Below are 17,451 nucleotides of genomic sequence, written 5' to 3' on the forward strand. Positions count from 1 at the left end.
CAATGTACAGAGAGATCCTTGATGAAAACCTGCTCCAGAGCACACAGGACCTCAGACTGGGACGAAGGTTCACCTTCCAACAGGACAACGACCCTAAGCACACAGCCAAGACAACGCAGGAGTGGCTTCGGGACAAGTCTCTGAATGTCCTTGAGAGGCCCAGCCAGAGCCCGGACTTGAACCCGATCTAACATCTCTGGAGAGACCTGAAAATAGCTGTGCAGCGACGCTCCCCATCCAACCTGACAAAGCTTGAGAGGATCGGCAGAGAAGAACGGGAGAAACTCCCCAAATACAGGGGTGCCAAGCTTGTAGCATCATACCCAAGACTCGAGGCTGTAATTGCTGCCAAAGGTGCTTCAAAAAAGTACTGAGTAAAGGGTCTGAATACTTATGTAAATGTGATATTTCAGTTTGTTATTTTTAATACATTTGCTAAAATTTCTAAAAACCAGTTTTTGCTCTGTCATTATGGAGTATTGTGTGTAGATTGATGAGGGGAAAAAACTATTTAATCCATTTTAGAATAAGGCTGTAACATAACAAAATGTGGAAAAAGTGATGGGGTATGAATACTTTACGAATATATATATATATATATATATCTTTGTTTAATGTAATTAATCTAACAATAAAAATCATTATTTTACGAATGTAAGGTCTTTTTACATGTTGCAATAAAGTTGACTAAAGTAGAAGCTCAGCTTTTGTTTGTAGGTATTTTCACATGGTAATGAGTAATAAGCAATTATATAGAAATTGCTCATAGGTACAGTTGAAGTCGGATGTTTACATACACTTACGTTTGAGTCATTAAAACTTGTTTTTCAACCACTCCACAAATGTATTGTTAAACTTTAGTTTTGGGAAGTCGGTTAGGACATCTACTTTGTGCATGACACAAGTAATTTTTCCAACAATTGTTTACAGACAGATTATTTCACTTATAATTCACTGTATCACAATTCCAGTGGGTCAGAAGTTGACATACACTAAGTTGACTGTGCCTTTAAACAGCTTGGAAAATTCCAGAAAATGATGTCATGGCTTTAGAAGGTTCTGATAGGCTAATTGACATAATTTGAGTCAATTGGAGGTGTACCTGTGGATGTATTTCAAGGCCTACCTTCAAACTCAGTGCCTCTTTGCTTGACATCATGGGAAAATCCAAAGAAATCAGCCAAGACCTCAGAAAAAAATGTGTAGACCTCCACAAGTCTGGTTCATCCATGGGAGCAATTTCCAAACGCCTGAAGGTACCACGTTCATCTGTACAAACAATAGTACGCAAGTATAAACACCATGGGACCACGCAGCCATCATACCGCTCAGGAAGGAGACACGTTCTGTCTCCTAGAGATGAACGAACTTTGGTGCGAAAAGTGCAAATCAATCCCAGAACAACAGCAAAGGACCTTGTGAAGATGCTGGAGGAAACAGGTACAAAAGTATCTATATCCACAGTAAAACGAGTCCTATATCGACATAACCTGAAAAGCTGCTCAGCAAGATAGAAACCACTGCTCCAAAACCGCCATAAAAAAGCCAGACTACGGTTTGCAACTGCACATGGGGACAAATATTCTACTTTTTGGAGAAATGTCCTCTGGTCTGATGAAACAAAAATAGAACTGTTTGGCCATAATGACCATCGTTATGTTTGGAGGAAAAAGGGGGTCGCTTGCAAGCCGACGAACACCATCCCAACCGTGAAGCACAGTGGTTGCAGCATCATGCTGTGGGGGTGCTTTGCTGCAGGAGGAACTGGTGCACTTCACAAAATAGATGGCATCATGAGGAAGGAAAATTATGTGGATATTATTGAAGCAACATCTCAAGACATCAGTCAGGAAGTTAAAGGCCATCACAAAGCCCTGACCTCAATCCTATAGAAAATGTGTGGGAAGAACTGAAAAAGCGTGTGCGAGCAAGGAGGCCTACAAACCTGACTTAGTTACACCAGCTCTGTCAGGAGGAATGGGCCGAACTTCAACCAACTTATTGTGGGAAGCTTGTGGAAGGCTACCCGAAACGTTTGACCCAGGTTAAACAATTTAAAGGCAATGCTACCAAATACTAATTGAGTGTATGTACACTTCTGACCCACTGGGAATGTGAAGTAAGAAATAAAAGCTGAAATAAATCACTCTCTCTACTATTATTCTGACATTTCACATTCTTAAAATAAAGTGGTGATCCTAACTGACCTAAGACGGGGAATTTTTTAAATATCAGGAATTGTGAAAAACTGAGTTTAAATGTATTTGGCTAAGGTGTATGTAAACTTCCGACTTCAGTTGTAACTACACTGAACAAAAATATGAACGCAACATGTAAAGTGTTGGTCCCATGTTTCATGAGCTGAAATGAAAAGATCCCATAAATGTTCTCTCTCAAATGTTTTGCACAAAGTTGTTTACATCCTTGTTAGTGGGCATTTCTCCTTTGCCAAGATAATCCATTCACCTGACCGGTGTGGCATATCAAAAAGCTGATTAAACAGCATGATCATTACACAGGTGCACCTTGTGCTGGGGACAATAAAAGGCTACTCTAAAATAGGCAGTTGTGTCACACAACACAATGCCACAGATGTCTCAAGTTGAAGGAGCACGCAATTGGCATGCTGACTGAAGGAATGTCCACCAGAGATGTTGATAGAGAAATTAATGTTAATTTCTCTCCCATAAGCCGCCTCCAACGTCATTTTAGAGAATTTGGCAGTACATCCAACTGACCTCACAACCGCAAACCACGTGTATGGCGTCGTGTGGGCGAGCGGTTTGCTGATGTCAACTTTGTGAACAGAGTGCCCCATGGTGGCGATGGGGTTATGGTATGGGCAGGTATAAACTACAGACACACACAATTACATTTTATCCATGGCAATTTGAATGCACAGAGGTACCGTGACGAGATCCTGAGGCCCATTGTCATGCCATTTATCCGCCGCCATCACCTCATGTTTCAGCATGATAATGCACAGCCCCATGTCGCAAGGATCTGTACACAATTCCTGGAAGCTGAAAATGTCCCAGTTCTTCCATGGCCTGCATACTTCACCAGACATGTCACCCATTGAGCATGTTTGGGATACTCTGGATCGACGTGTATGACAGCATGATCCAGTTTCCGTAATATCCAGCAACTTCACACAGCCTTTGAAAAGGAGTGGGACAACATTCCACAGGCCACAATCAACAGCCTGATCAACTCTATGCGAATGAGGCAAATGGTGGTCACACCAGATACTGACTGGTTTTCTGATCCACGCCCCTACCTTTTTTATAAAAGGTATCTGTGACCAACAGATGCATATTTGTATTCCCAGTCATGTGAAATCCATAGATTAGGGCCTAATACATTTATTTTAATTGACAGATTTCCTTATAATTTATGAACTGTAAGTCAGTAATATCGTTGAAATTGTTGCATGTTGCATTTATATTTTTGTTCAGTGATATGTTTTTAGAAACTTAACCAAGTTAACCCAGATGGTACACTTTTTGGGGGCAAGTGCTAGCAACAACATTGAGTGGAGATTTTGAAGAGTGCACATTCACGTGTCGGGTAGGTAATTAGAGCCTATTGAGCCTCCCAAACTTTGAAATCTATGACACCCAGCGAGATTACAACCTTGACAGTTTTTACTGAATCAGATGCAGCTGAGAATAAACTTAACACTAAATAAGTGGAAACTAAATGTATTTATTTATTGTTACACCTCTGTAATTACAGACCGCAATTACCTGTACAGATTGAAGAGATTGTATTAAATGCGCAATCTGCGATTGCTACATCCATTTTTGTACTTAATTAATTAATTATAGCCTACTGTAGTGATTGTGCAGTCATTGCACCTCTGTGCTCACCCGGTGTGTGTATGTTGGCATATTCCCTGTGTGACGACCCTCCCACTCTGTCTGCCGAATTCTCTCTTTGTTCTTGTTTTCCTTAATAGGATGTCGGGAGGGTAGTCAGAGAAATGGGACACACCTGGGCTTGCGTGTGTCCCAGGGATTAATACACCTTTCCCCCATTCATTATGGAGACTCGCTCCATGCAGACACACTGTTGCATTGTGGTGGCTGTTTTGGCACAGTTCAACAATCCTCAATGCACATATCCACTCACATTACTGACTCCACACACACACACACACCATTCTTAATTGTATTTAGTTTTCTTTAGTTCATGAATATATTTTGTTATCTCCACGTTGTCTCCCTATTTGTTACAGGCTATGAGCCGGTTCGTGACAAGTGGGGGCTCGTCCGGGATCATCATCATAAGGTTGGTTCCTAGACATTTTGGCGTATAGTATTTTGTTGTATTATGATGGGTTAATGTTACTTCGCATGCGCTTTGGTTGGTATTCACTGCATAGTCTTATAAGTGTTTGGTAGAGTGCCTTAGAGACGTATCAGTGATTTTGTTTGTCCAGTGACGTTATCAAACGGTGCGTTGCCTGGTATGTATGCCAGTAGGCCTAATACTAGTGTTTAGCTAACTGGTATGAGTATTGGAATTTAAACAGGATTTGGAGCGTGCTAAAATCAAGCTGCAACGAGCGGTTAGAATTGGTTAGGGAAGGAAAGCTCTCAGGGGAGAGTTTGTTCTGGGAAGGTGACCCTGATTTACCTAGGGGTTGCTCCTCTCTCGGTCGTCCCCGGACACATTTGATGTTGTTGGAAACTTATGGCTGTTGCTAAAATGTAATGAGAAGGACCGGAGACATTGTTTGAGCGTGTTGCTGATGCTAGGAGTTGGCCTGACTCTGATCACACTTTAATGTTGCAGTGTGTGTTGACTGGTAAAGTGCAGGAAGCATATCCATCTCTTGGTGTAGCCGACAGTGTCCACTATGATAAGGTTAAAATGGCTGTGTTACAGATGTACAAATTGGTTCCTGAGGCTTACCGCCAACGATTTAGAACTTTAAAAAAGGCTGACAAACAGACTCATGTTGAGTTTGCGCGAAAGTTATCTTCACAGTTTAATCGCTGGTGTTCCACCTCTGCGGTTACAAACTTTCCAGGGGCTGTGTAATCTGATTATGCCAGAGCAATTTAAAGGACACAATCCCTGATTGAATAGCCACGTACATTAACCAACGAAAAGTGAAGACTGTCTCTGAAGCTGCAGTTTTGGAGGACGAGTATGTTTTGAAACTGGCTTTGCAGATCCCCGTATTCGGAGTGAGTGGGGACGTTCAAAAAGATTTGGGTCTCGCCCACCGAGATACTCTGGTTCACGGGCAGAGCTTCATTCGTCTAGGGTTGAGCCTGGCTCCTGTGGTAAAGCTGACTTCGGTCAAGTGTGTCACTACTGTCAGGTTTCAGGTCATTGGAAAAATGAATGTCCTGTTCTCAGGGCTAAGGGTAAATTCAGTACTCGCACTAACGTTAAACCTAGGCCTACGGCGTTAGCAGCGCCTGTCCCACATCAGTTCACTCCTGTCACTCCGTCTCTTGCCCAGGTGCATGTGAAAGTCCCAATTGACCCAGATTATTTACCTTTCATTATGGAGGGTTTTGTGTCTATGTTAGGAAGTAATGACCTAGTGCCAGTGAAGATCCTAAGGGACACAGGTGCCGCCGAGTAATTTGTGTTAGAGTCTGTGTTACTCTTCTCTGCTGAGACTGATTCAGGGGATAGTGTTTTAATTAGGGGAATCGGTTTGAACACTGTCAGTTACATTGCATAAACTGATGTTGGATTCTGAACTGGTGAAAGGCAAGGTAGTTGTAGGGGTGCGTCCTTCGTTGCCTATTGAGGGTATCAACATTATCCTTGGGAATAACTTGGCTGATGAGTGTGTATGGCCTGTCGTGTCTCCATCTCTAGTGGTTTCCTGTAAGCCGTCATTTGTAGGGATTCCCGATGAGAGCGCACAGAGTTTCCCCAAAGGTTCTCTGCGTGCGCGGTGACGTGTTCCATGAGCTGTGGCGACCTGGTCACAGCGCCGGCTAATGATGATGGTACAAAGAAATCTGTCTCTACTTTCCCTGTTATCCCGTTATCTGTGCCCCGCATCTAATCTAATCAAAGAGCAATGGGCTGACCCAACATTAGAAGAGTTGCGTGACAAAATTGTGCCTGTGGAACAGTTGGGAAATGTCACCCATGGCTATTTTCTCCAGGATGATGTCCTGATGAGAAAATGGGTGTCTCATGGTAGTAGTTTTGTGGGGGAGGCAATTAGTCAGGTTGTGGTACCAGTTAAGCTTCGTGAGTTGGTGCTGAAAACTTCCGACGACGATGTTGCTGGACATCTGGGCATGAGGACCTACAATTGCATACTGAGACATTTATTTTGGCCTAGGTTAAAGAGCGATGTTTCTGCGTTCATCAAAACCTGTCACACCTGTCAATTAACGGGTAAACCTAAATCAAGCTATTAAGCCGGTACCGCGGTTTCCTATTCCCGTACTCAGCCAACCTTTTGAGTATCTGATTATTGACTGTGTTGACCCTCTGCCTCGCTCTAAGAATGGTAGTAGTTACCTGTTCACTGTGATGTCAGATCACTAGGTTTCCTGCTGCCTATCCTCTCCGGTCTATCACGACTAAGTCTGTGCTAAAAGCTTTGACTCAGGGATTCCAAAGAGTGAGAGAAAGTAAGGTCATTCAGAGTGATCAAGGTTCTAATTTCACCTCTAATCTGTTTGGTCAGGTTCTCCAACAGCTCAAAATTAAACATAATTTGGCTAGCGCCTATCACGCGCAGAGTCAATGAGTGCTAGAATGTTTCCATCAAACACTTAAGTCTTTGTTGAGAGCTTATCGTATGGAGATGGAGGGGTTGCCTTGGTTAGCCGCCAGGGAGGTTTCACAGGAGAGCACGAGTTTCAGTCCAAGTGTTCGGACATAGTGTTCGTGGACTTCCAGCGGTGCTCCAGGATGACTGGAAGTCTCCTGAGCCACCTCAATCTGTTATCTTATGTATGTAATTTCCGGCGACACCTGTACGCTGCTGGTGAGATGGCTAAAGAGAAGCTACCATCTTCACAAGGGAGGATGAAAGGCATATTTGATCAGCGAGCTGAGCCTTGTCACTTTAGTCCAGGTGATCAGGTTCTTGCTCTGCTGCCAATTGTTGGTTCTCCTTTTCACGCCAAGTTTCAAGGTCCATATACTGTTTTGCGCCAGTGCACTGAGAAAAACGATCTAGTTGCCACTCCGGAACGGAGGAAAGCACGCCAACTGTGCCATGTAAATCTGCTAAAACCCTATTACGCACGTTCCTCTGGGGCCAAAGAGTGTGAGTTTTCCAGTTTTGTTTTCTGATACACTTACTCATATAAACTAAATAGAAAACGATATTGACGTTGGGGATGCTGACCCTATCCGTCAGCGGTTCTATAGAGTTTATTCAGAGAAACAGCGTTGTCTGGATGCTGAGATAAGGTAGATGCTGGAGAGTGATATTGCAGAACCTTCTTTCTCTAGCTGGGCTTCTCCCTGTATCTTGGTCAGTAAACCGGATGGGAAAAACAGATGTTGTACGGACTATCGCAAGGAAAACAGTGTCACTAAGCCAGATGAATTTCCTCGTCCTCGGATGGAGGACTGCTTTGATCAGGTCGGTGCAGCTAAGTTTGTGAGCAAGTTTGACCAGTTAAAGGGCTATTGGCAAGTGCCACCGGTGCGCTGTTTATCTGGACGATGTAGTGGTTTATGCAGATACTTGGGAAGAGCATCTGTCCCGTATTCAAGCCTTGTTCAACGGCCTGGTGGCGGGTTGCCTCTATCAATCAGGCTAAGTGTGAGTTTGCTCAGGCGACCGTTACATATCTTGGTAAGGTGGTTGGGCAGGGTGAAGTGCGTCCTGTTCGAGCTAAAGTGGTAGCTATTGATGCTTTTCCACCGCCATCTACTAAAAAGGAACTGATGCGTTTCTTGGGAATGATTGGTTATTACCGTAGTTTCTGTCGGAACTTCTCTACCGTAGTCGCTCTCCTGACAGATTTACATCTGGTCTCCTCTCTGCCAACAGGCTTTTGAGGATACAAAGAGGTTGCTTACCTCAACTCCGTTGCTGGCTGCTCCTTGCGTGGATTTGTCATTCATCTTGCAGGTGGATGCGAGTCACTTGGGGGCAGGTGCAGTCCTGCTGCAAGCAGATGTGTCCGGTGTTGAGGCCTGTTTCTTTTCCAAGAAATTCAGTTGAACTACTCTGTGATGGAAAAAGAAGCGCTAGCACTCATATGGGCGCTACAACACTTTGAGGTGTATGTCTGGTCGGGTGTAGTACCTATTGTGGTCTACACCGACCATAACCCTCTCACCTTGTTGAGGTCTATGATGTGTCCCAACCAGAGGATAATGAGATGGCGTTTGTTTTTACAGGCTTTCTATCTCGATGTGCGACACATCAGGGGGACTGATAATGTTGCTGACGCGCTCTCTCGTGCGCCCTGATCCTGAACGACTCTGCTCCTATTGATCGGTGGACACGCGTTCTCTCATAATCGTGGTCCCCGAGTATGCGTGTCGTCCACGTGACTGATTACTGTTTATTTTGTTGTCCTGTTGCTCCTGTTTTCTGTTCCCTGCTGTTCTCGTTTTCTTCTTGCCTCTTAAAAAAGGTCGCTTCCTGTGCGCAAAGGTTGCTGAGGTCTGGGGAGGACGAGGGTGGCTGGGGCAGTGGGATAGGGACAACCAGGGCAGTATTTTGTATGTATGGTTGGTGTGGTGTTCCGGGGTCCTTGGTGGTCCCCGGTTTTATGGGGGGTGACGACCCTCTCACTCTGCCTCCCAAATTCTCTTTGTTCTTGTTTTCCTTAATAGGATGTCGGTGGGCGGAGCCGGGAGGGTCATCAGAGAAAATGGGACATACCTGGACTCAGGTGTGTCCCAGGGATAAATACACCTTTCCCCCATTCCTTGTGGAGACTCTCTCCATGCGGACACACTGTTGGATGTTGATTGTGGCATTTCTGTAGCTGTATAGTTTGTTTTGGCATCTTTCAACACTCCTCATTATCACATCTATGCACGCATCCACTCACTTGCACTACTGATTACTGACTACTCACACACACCATTGTTAATTGTATATAGTTTGCTTTAGTTAATAAATATCTCCACGTTGTCTCCCTATTTGTTATGGGCTACGAGCCGGTTCGTGACACCTGTAATCCTATTGGCCACCGTTGTTCATTTCATAGTCAGCATGCGCCCAGTGATTGTCAGCTGATCAATGGATTGCTTGATGGCATAATGACACGGTATTGAAGCACTGCTCGTCTTGTGCCAAAGCTAAGCGTCCTTCCACATGTTCTCATTACAGTGTAACTATGAGTTATTACAATTAACTACGATACTTTGTAATTACACTGTAATAAAGGACCTCTTAAAAGGAAGTGTTACCGGGACATGTACTGTAAGTCATGTAAAAAGGTAAGACTAACAAGACATTAATAGCATTGAATGTTTGCATAGACCAAGGGTGCTTCAATCTACATTAAAATGACTAAAACTAAATAGAAACTGTGTAGACATGATAATGGACCTACAATAACAAAGCGGTCATCTCACCTCTTTTTTGGTAAAGTGCTGAGGGATGGGCCTGGGGAAACGTAACCATTCAAATTCATAGACAGAGCTATTGATTCAAGGACTGCCCATCCATGATATAACATTTAAGTTTATCCATGTTTTTTTTTACAATTACATTGTTTACAAACTAAGTAAAACATGCATATATTTTGGGTTCTGATGGGGTACAACAGTTGAACTAAGCTCATGAGGCATTTTTAAGCTATATTCTTAAAGTCTATTGGTATTGTTGTGGGGCTTATCTTCTGTATGATGAGTGGGTTCACGATGATGAATGCCACAACAAGGAATACTTTTTGACGCTGTTTACCTTCCACAAGTAACAGATGATTCACTGCACAGTGTGAACAATCAGCTAGCAACTACCGGTTAGTATGTATGTATTAGGATACATAGCTTCGGCACAAGACGAGCAGTGCTCCAATACAGTCAGTTTTCTTTTTGTTGTTGGGTTCTCAGCATACAAAAACAAACCATTAGACTGCATTCAGGATAATGGATCAACAAAACATGCATGGCAAAACAGAACAGTAATGAATAAAGCATGTAGAATATTTTCTATTACCTCTTTAATTTCAGACTGTTCTGTGGCTTCCAGAACAGCTGTGATCTTTCCATCTCTTCTTAGATGTTCATTTGATTGCTTGGTACCAACAACCCTTCCAGATGAAGAGGAATGTTCTAGGCCAAAGTGAGAAGTATGCTCAATTAACCCACTCATGTCCTTATAGTAGCCCAGGGTTCTTCAATTCCGGTCCTGGAGGGCCAAAACACCTCTGTTTTTCATCCTCTCCTTCTAATCAGGGGCTAATTCAGACCTGGGACACCAGGTGAGTGCCATTAACTACCAGGTAGAAATAAAAAAACAGAAGTGCTTCGGCCCTCCAGGACCGGAATTGAAGAACCCTGAACTAGCCTATATTTAGTACAAGATCAAAATGTGCCACAGAACAAATTCTGTTTGCATTGTTTCCCCTATGAATTTAGCAGTGGCGCACCGGACCACAGGATGGTAAAACGTTTTCAGTGTAAACTTAAACGACCAAAACCAGATGTAAAGTATGTAGAAAAAATAATGGAGCAATATAGATTTTTTCATAAGATCATCTTCGAGGACTAACCAAACTAAAAACTAGACAGGAAGAATCTGAAATTCCAAAAATGTCATGGCATGGGGACCCCATTGATTTTGTTATAATGTTTAAGGTCACTCAGAAAGCATAAAAACAGGGCATAAGCCATGTAGAATTGCAGGATACTAGCTTTAAAACAGCAACATTTTGTCTCTGCGGCCAAGAGGAGAGCCTCTAAAACCATGCCATTGGCTACGCCCACTGCCACGGGTTAGTTTTTTTTTATATACATATTTCATGAATCAAGTCATGTGAATACATGTTCAAATGATCAGATCTTAAATCATGTCTGGTATAGATTGTCCAACCAATATATATAAAATGCAAAAATAATCCACACACACGCAGTATAAGCAATCCAATGCAATGGAGAGTGTCATTTTAGAGCAAGGAAATGGTCAAAAAGTCTCAAACAAAAAGAAACAGGACATATTTCCTTGATAGCCACCAAATCTGCAGAGAAACATTCAAGTTCCTACACGTTTTCTTTAGAGTATTACAACTTTACATTCTGTTATTATTGTGGCTGCAACAGTATTAAAAAGTTGCTGAGGTATTTAATAAAGAATGAGTAGTAGACTATCATGAATAGAAATAAAAGAGCTGAGAATACATTGTGACTTTCAGCACATATTAAAAGTTTTAAATAACTTATTTTCTGGTTTCATAACTTCTACAGATAAGCTAACTACAGTGACAAAGTTCTACAAGGAACATGGTGTGGCTCCAAGGAAGAAGAGGTGTGGTGGTCGTCTCGACAGCAAACGGGTGCTATCCTACGAGGGCATTCAGCTAATTGTCCCCTACGTCAACAAATGTGTGTACGCGACAACAATGCAGACAGACACTATGTCTGTAATAGTTAGAGCAATGTATAATGTATACGTAGCCTGTGTGTGTGAGCATGAGTGAGAGAGCAAAATATTGACATGGGCACTCGTGTCAATGAATTTCATGCATTGGTCAGTCTATGTCATGGAAAGAATGAGCAGTAGGCTGTATGATGAATAGAAATAAAAGAGCTGAGAATACATTGTATTAAGTAAATAGTTATTAATTATTTGAATAAATGTCTTAAAAAGTAACTGCAAACTTTGACTGCGTTTTCCCTCAAAAACATGGTTTGGTGACTCTCAGCATTTAATGACGCATAACGCTCTTGATATTTGGAGTAGAGAGATCATGTTGGTCTCATTAGAAAGCTAATATTCTCCTCTTTCCAGCACAGGATGAAACTCAAAAATGTGTTTTTGGATCAGTGTGACTGATTATGATAGAGCAAATCACATATACGAATGTTATCTGATGTTAGGAAGTTATTGATTTCATTAACCTTAATTCTAAGGTTACATTGAGTGTACAAAACATTAGGAACACCTGCTCATTCCATTACATAGACTGACCAGGTGAAAGCTATGATCCCTTAATGATGTCACCTGTTAAATCCACTTCAGTGTAGATGAAGGGAAGAGGCAGGTTAAACAAGTATTTTTAAGCTTTGAGATAACTGAGACATGATTGTGTATGTGTGCCATTCAGAGGGTGAATTGGCAAAACACATTTTTAAGTGCCTTTGAACAGGTTATGGTAGTAGGTGCCAGGGGCACCGGTTTTAGTGTGTCAAGTACTGTAACGCTGCTGGGTTTTTCACACTCAACAGTTTCCCGTGTGTATCAAGAATGATGCACCACCCAAAGGACATCCAGACAACTTGACACAACCGTGGGAAGCATTGCAGTCAACATGGGCCAGCATCCCTGTGGAACGTGGTCAACACCATGTAGAGTCCATGCCCCAACGAATTGAGGCTGTTCTGAGGGGAAAATGAGTGCAACTCAATGTTAGGAAGGTGTTCCTAATGTTTTGTACACTCAGTGTATTAAAATGGGACATGTTTAGCCTTTTCCTGGGTAGCTTATCAGAGATAGACATAATGTAGAAAATAACAAACAAAGCAACAATATTTTTTTTAAACACAAAATAAACATTCAGCAGTCCAGCAATCAGTTGGTGTGTGTAAGTGTGTGTGTGCTGCAGGGTTGAAGCTACGAACCCACAGGCTTTGCTCTCATATGGGGGCTGTGCTTTGGCAAAGTGGGTGGGGTTATCCTGCCTGGTTGGCCCTGCCGGGGGTATCGTCGGACAGGACCACAGTGTCCCCCGACCCCCAGTCTCAGCGTCCAGTATCTATGTGCCAGGGTGCTAGGGTCAGTCTGTCCTATCTGGTGAAATTATCCTGTCTTATCTGGTGTCCTGTGTGAACTTAAGTATGCTCCCTCTAATACTCCAATTTCTCGCTCTCCCCTCCCGGAGGACCTGAGCCCTAGGACCATGCCTCAGGACTACCTGGCCTGATGACTCCTGGCTGTCCCCATTCCACCTGGTCGTGCTGCTGATCTAGTTTCTGCTGTTTTGCCTGTGGCTATGGAACCCTGACCTGTTCACCAGACCTGCTAACTTGTCCCGGACCTGCTGTTTTTGACCCTCTCTCTCTCTCTCTCTCTCGCTCTACCGCAACTGCTGTCTCGACCTCTGAATGCTCGGCTATGAAAAGCCAACTGACATTTACTCCTGAAGTGCTGACCTATTGCACCCTCTACAACCACTGTGATAATTATTTGAACCCACTGGTCATCTATGAACATCTTGAAGAACGACCTGGCCTATAATCTCCACCGGGCACAGCCAGAAGACGACTGGCCACCCCTCAGAGCCTGGTTCCTCTCTAGGTTTCTTCCTAGGTTCCTGCCTTTCTAGGGAGTTTTTCCTAGCCACCGTGCTTCTACATCGCTTGCTGTTGGGGTTTTAGGCTGGGTTTCTGTATAAGCACTTTGTGATATCTGCTGATGTAAAAAAGGGCTTCATAAATACTTTTTATTGATTGATTGATATCCCTTCCAGGCTTTTGGGAGGGAGGGTGGATAATGAGCCGGTCATAGCGGATGTTAGCAATGTTCCTACGCACTCCGGCAGCTTTCATAAGTTATTTCCTCTTCTGGCGCACACCTTCAGGATAGTCCTCGTTGTGAAAGATGTACGTTCCTCTCAAGTTCTTGGCCCTTTCCAGAACAGCTACCTTGTACTTGAACCTCAGGAACTTGACCACTATATGCCTGGGCCTGTCACCTGGGCCAGTGGTGGGTTTTCCAGTCCTGTGGGTTCGCTCGATCTCAATCTTCCTGTGGTCCATCTTCAGTTTCTCAGTGATCATTTCCCTCACTTTGTCCTCAGAATCCATCCAGGACTTGTGGAGATTCTGCAATTCCGTCCACAACAATATTGTTCCGCCTTGATTGTACCTCGAGATAATTGGATTTCTCCATCATTGCCATCATGGATTCACACACAGAATGTCATCTCTCAATGACTTACAGATGACTGTCATCTTGCTGTTCTCCTATTTAAATTAATCGAGCTGACCCTGGGAGAACTGCAAACTGTTCTTCAGGTCCTGGACCTCTCTGGTCAGATCGTCCATTATTTTATTAGTGGACTCCATCAGTATCTGGACACAAGACTATAAACTATTTTCTTGTTGTTGTAACAACTGATTGTATAACTATTTTTGTTCAATTTAAAAGATCCTTTACCTCTGATAGAGAGACACCACTGTCCTCAACGATACTCCCACCGGCTTTGGTCTTTGCCATGGTAGCAAATGTAGCCTATGCCGTTAGTCCACGCAGTTCCAGACAGGGCAGGTCGCAGGGCAGATGGAAACAGCAACAAACAGCAGGGATTCAAACAGTAACACTCCAGGGACAATCCGTGTAAATTGGTGAGCTATATGGTCCCTAATATCCAATTTGGATGTTAACAATGAGTTAGACGTTTCTAACAATGATTGATTCTGATTCTAACAATGAGTTAGACATGAAAAATCGAAAGAAATGGTCAAAAGCCACCCACAAACCCTCCATACTCCATGCCAATCCCCAACAACGAGTATATAGTAGCAGTTCTCTATGTCTGACAAGTATTACGGAGCTGCGGATCAGTGCATTGTTTCTTCATCCTATGTCATGTATTCCTTGTGATTTTGGTGATGGTTTTTAACCCGTTCAGCGAAATTAGTCATTGAAGCTTTGGTTTATGTCCCATCCTACATTCTAATATTATCAGGTTCTGACCACTAGATGGTGCTGTTCCAAGTGATAAAAAAATAAAATAATTTGTTTAGATGTTTGTCAATAAGCAGATGCTCTTATCCAGATCGAGTTACAGGAGCAATTAGGGTAATGTGCCTTGCTCAAGGGCACATCTACAGATTTTTCACCTAGTTGGCTTGGTGGCTTCGAACCAGCAACCTTTCGGCCGCGTAAGCAGTCTATGGACAAGGTATGACATCAATCCATACGTTGGTTTTGTTGTCCACAGTTTCAAATGCTAACCTTTTAGCATTTGTGCACAAATCCAATGCAAGTCAATGGTACTTATACAGTGCATTCGTAAAGTATCCAGACCCCTTGACTTTTTCCACTTTGTTACGTTACATTGTTATTCTAAAATTGATTAGTGTTTTTTTTCTCAATCTACACACAATATCCCATAATGACAAAACAAAAACAGGTTTTTAGACATTTGTACATATATATAAATAAAAATAAAAATAAACGTTAATATCTCAGTTACATAAGTATTCAGACCCTTTACTCAGCACTTTGTTGAAGCACCTTTGGCAGTGATTACAGCCTTGAGTCTTCTTGGGTATGACACTACAAGCGTTGCTGCATAGCTATTTTCAGGTCTCTCCAGAGATGTTCGATCGGGTCCAAGTCCGGGCTCTGGCGTGGCCACTCAAGGACATTCAGAGACTTGTCCTGAAGCCATTCCTGAATTGCCTTGGCTGTGTGCTTAGGGTCGTTGTCCTGTTGGAAGGTGAACCTTCACCAGGACTTGAACCCGATCGAACATTTCTGGAGAGACCTGAAAATAGCTGTGCAGCGAGGCTCCCCATACAACCTGACAGAGCTTGAGAGCGTCTACAGATAAGAATGGGAGAAACTCCCCAAATACAGGTGTGCCAAGCTTGTAGCGTCATACCCAAGGTGCCTCAAGTACCGAGTGAAGGGTCTGAATACTTATGTAAAAGTGATAGTTTGTTTTATAAATTCACACACATTTCTAAAAACCTGTTTTTCCTTTTTCATTATGGGGTATTGTGTGTAGATTGATGAGGGGGGGGGAAAAGGATTTAATACATTTTAGAATAAGGCTGTAACGTTAAACAATGTGGAAAAAGTCAAAGGGTCTGAATACTTTCCGAATGCACTGTAAGTGTGTGTGTGTGTGTGGACACCCCTTGAAATGAGTGGATTCGGCTATTTCAGCCACACCCACTGCTGACAGGTGTATAAAATCGAGCACACAGCCATGCAATCTCCATAGACAAACATTGGTAGCAGAATGGCCCGTACTGAAGAGATCAGTGACCTTCAACGTGGCACCGTCATAAGATGCCAACAAGTCAGTTTGTCAAATTTCTGCCCTGCTAGAGCTGCCCCAGTCAACTGTAACTGCTGTTATTGTGAAGTGGAAACGGGTTTCCATGGCCGAGCAGCTGCACACAAGCATAAGATCATCATGCGCAATGCCAAGCGTCGGTTGGAGTGGTGTAAAGCTCACCGCCATTGGACTCTGGAGCAGTGGAAACACGTTCTCTGGCGTGATGAATCACACTTCACCATCTGCAGTCCGACAGATGAATCTGGGTTTGGCGGATGCCAGGAGAACGCTACCTGCCCGAATGCGTAGTGCCAACTGTAAAGTTTGGTGGAGGAGGAATAATGGTCTGCGGCTGTTTTTAATGGTTCGGGCTAATCTTAACGTTTCAGCATACAATGACATTCTAGACGATTCTGAGCTTCAACTTTGTGGCAACAGTTTGGGGAAGGCCCTTTCCTGTTTCAGCATGACAATGCCCCTGTGCACGATGCGACGTCCATACAGAAATGGTTTGTCGAGATCAGTGTGGAAGAACTTGACTGGCCTGCACAGAGCTCTGACCTCAACCCCATCGAACACCTTTGGGATGAATTGGAATGCCGACTGCGAGCCAGGCCTAATTGGCCAACATCAGTGCCCGACCTAACTAATGCTCTTGTGGCTGAATAGAAGCGAGTCCTAAAAGCAATGTTCCAACATCTAGCGGAAACCCTTCCCAGAAGAGTGGAGGCTGTTGTAGCAGCAAAGGGGAGACCAACTCCATATTAATGCCCATGATTTTGGAATTAGAAGTTTGACAAGCAGGTGTCCACATACTTTTGGTCATGTAGTGTATGTGTCCAGGCAATATATAAACACCAAAGATTATTACGATCTGAGAAAAGAGGGAGAATGCTGTAAAATGACTCACTCTCCAGTAGGGCTGAACCCATTTAGTCGACTGGTCGATTGTTTGGTCGATAGGCTGTTGGTCGACAAGATCATTTTTTAGTGGAGCAGTTGCTAAAAAATAAAAAAAATTACGGCACATCTTGATTTGATGCCGGTCTCAGTGGACTAATCCATTGTGGAGGCCGCGGGGATGGCACACCAGTAGTACATTTACCGTTAATACCCATAATTTCTAATCTAAAATGTTTGTTTGGTTACCATAATTTCTGTCAATGCATTCAATATATTATTATGATAGTCTTTTACTGTTGTCATTGTCAGAGTGGACATGTTTGCAGAGCGCACAACCTAGGCTACATTTGTGAGAAACAAGTTTTTGGTTTATTTCATTCCATTTACGAGTTGTCAATTTATTAAA

General features: G+C 43.2%; 1 long non-coding RNA gene across 2 annotated transcripts; it reads left to right on the forward strand.

Annotated features, from left to right (window-relative positions):
* Positions 1-7,188: 7,188 nt before the first annotated feature.
* LOC311150795 lies at positions 7,189-12,615 on the forward strand. Of its 2 annotated transcripts, none has more exons than XR_014615137.1 (4): positions 7,189-7,264; positions 10,144-10,262; positions 11,377-11,514; positions 12,358-12,615. It is a non-coding gene; the product is annotated as an uncharacterized lncRNA (long non-coding RNA). The 2 variants fall into 2 exon arrangements; XR_014615138.1 differs by having other exon boundaries at positions 10,163-10,262.
* The last annotated feature ends 4,836 nt before the right edge of the window (positions 12,616-17,451 follow it).

This window comes from Coregonus lavaretus (assembly GCF_964263955.1).
Source record: "Coregonus lavaretus genome assembly, chromosome: 23".
In the NCBI taxonomy this organism is placed as follows: Eukaryota; Metazoa; Chordata; class Actinopteri; order Salmoniformes; family Salmonidae; genus Coregonus; species Coregonus lavaretus.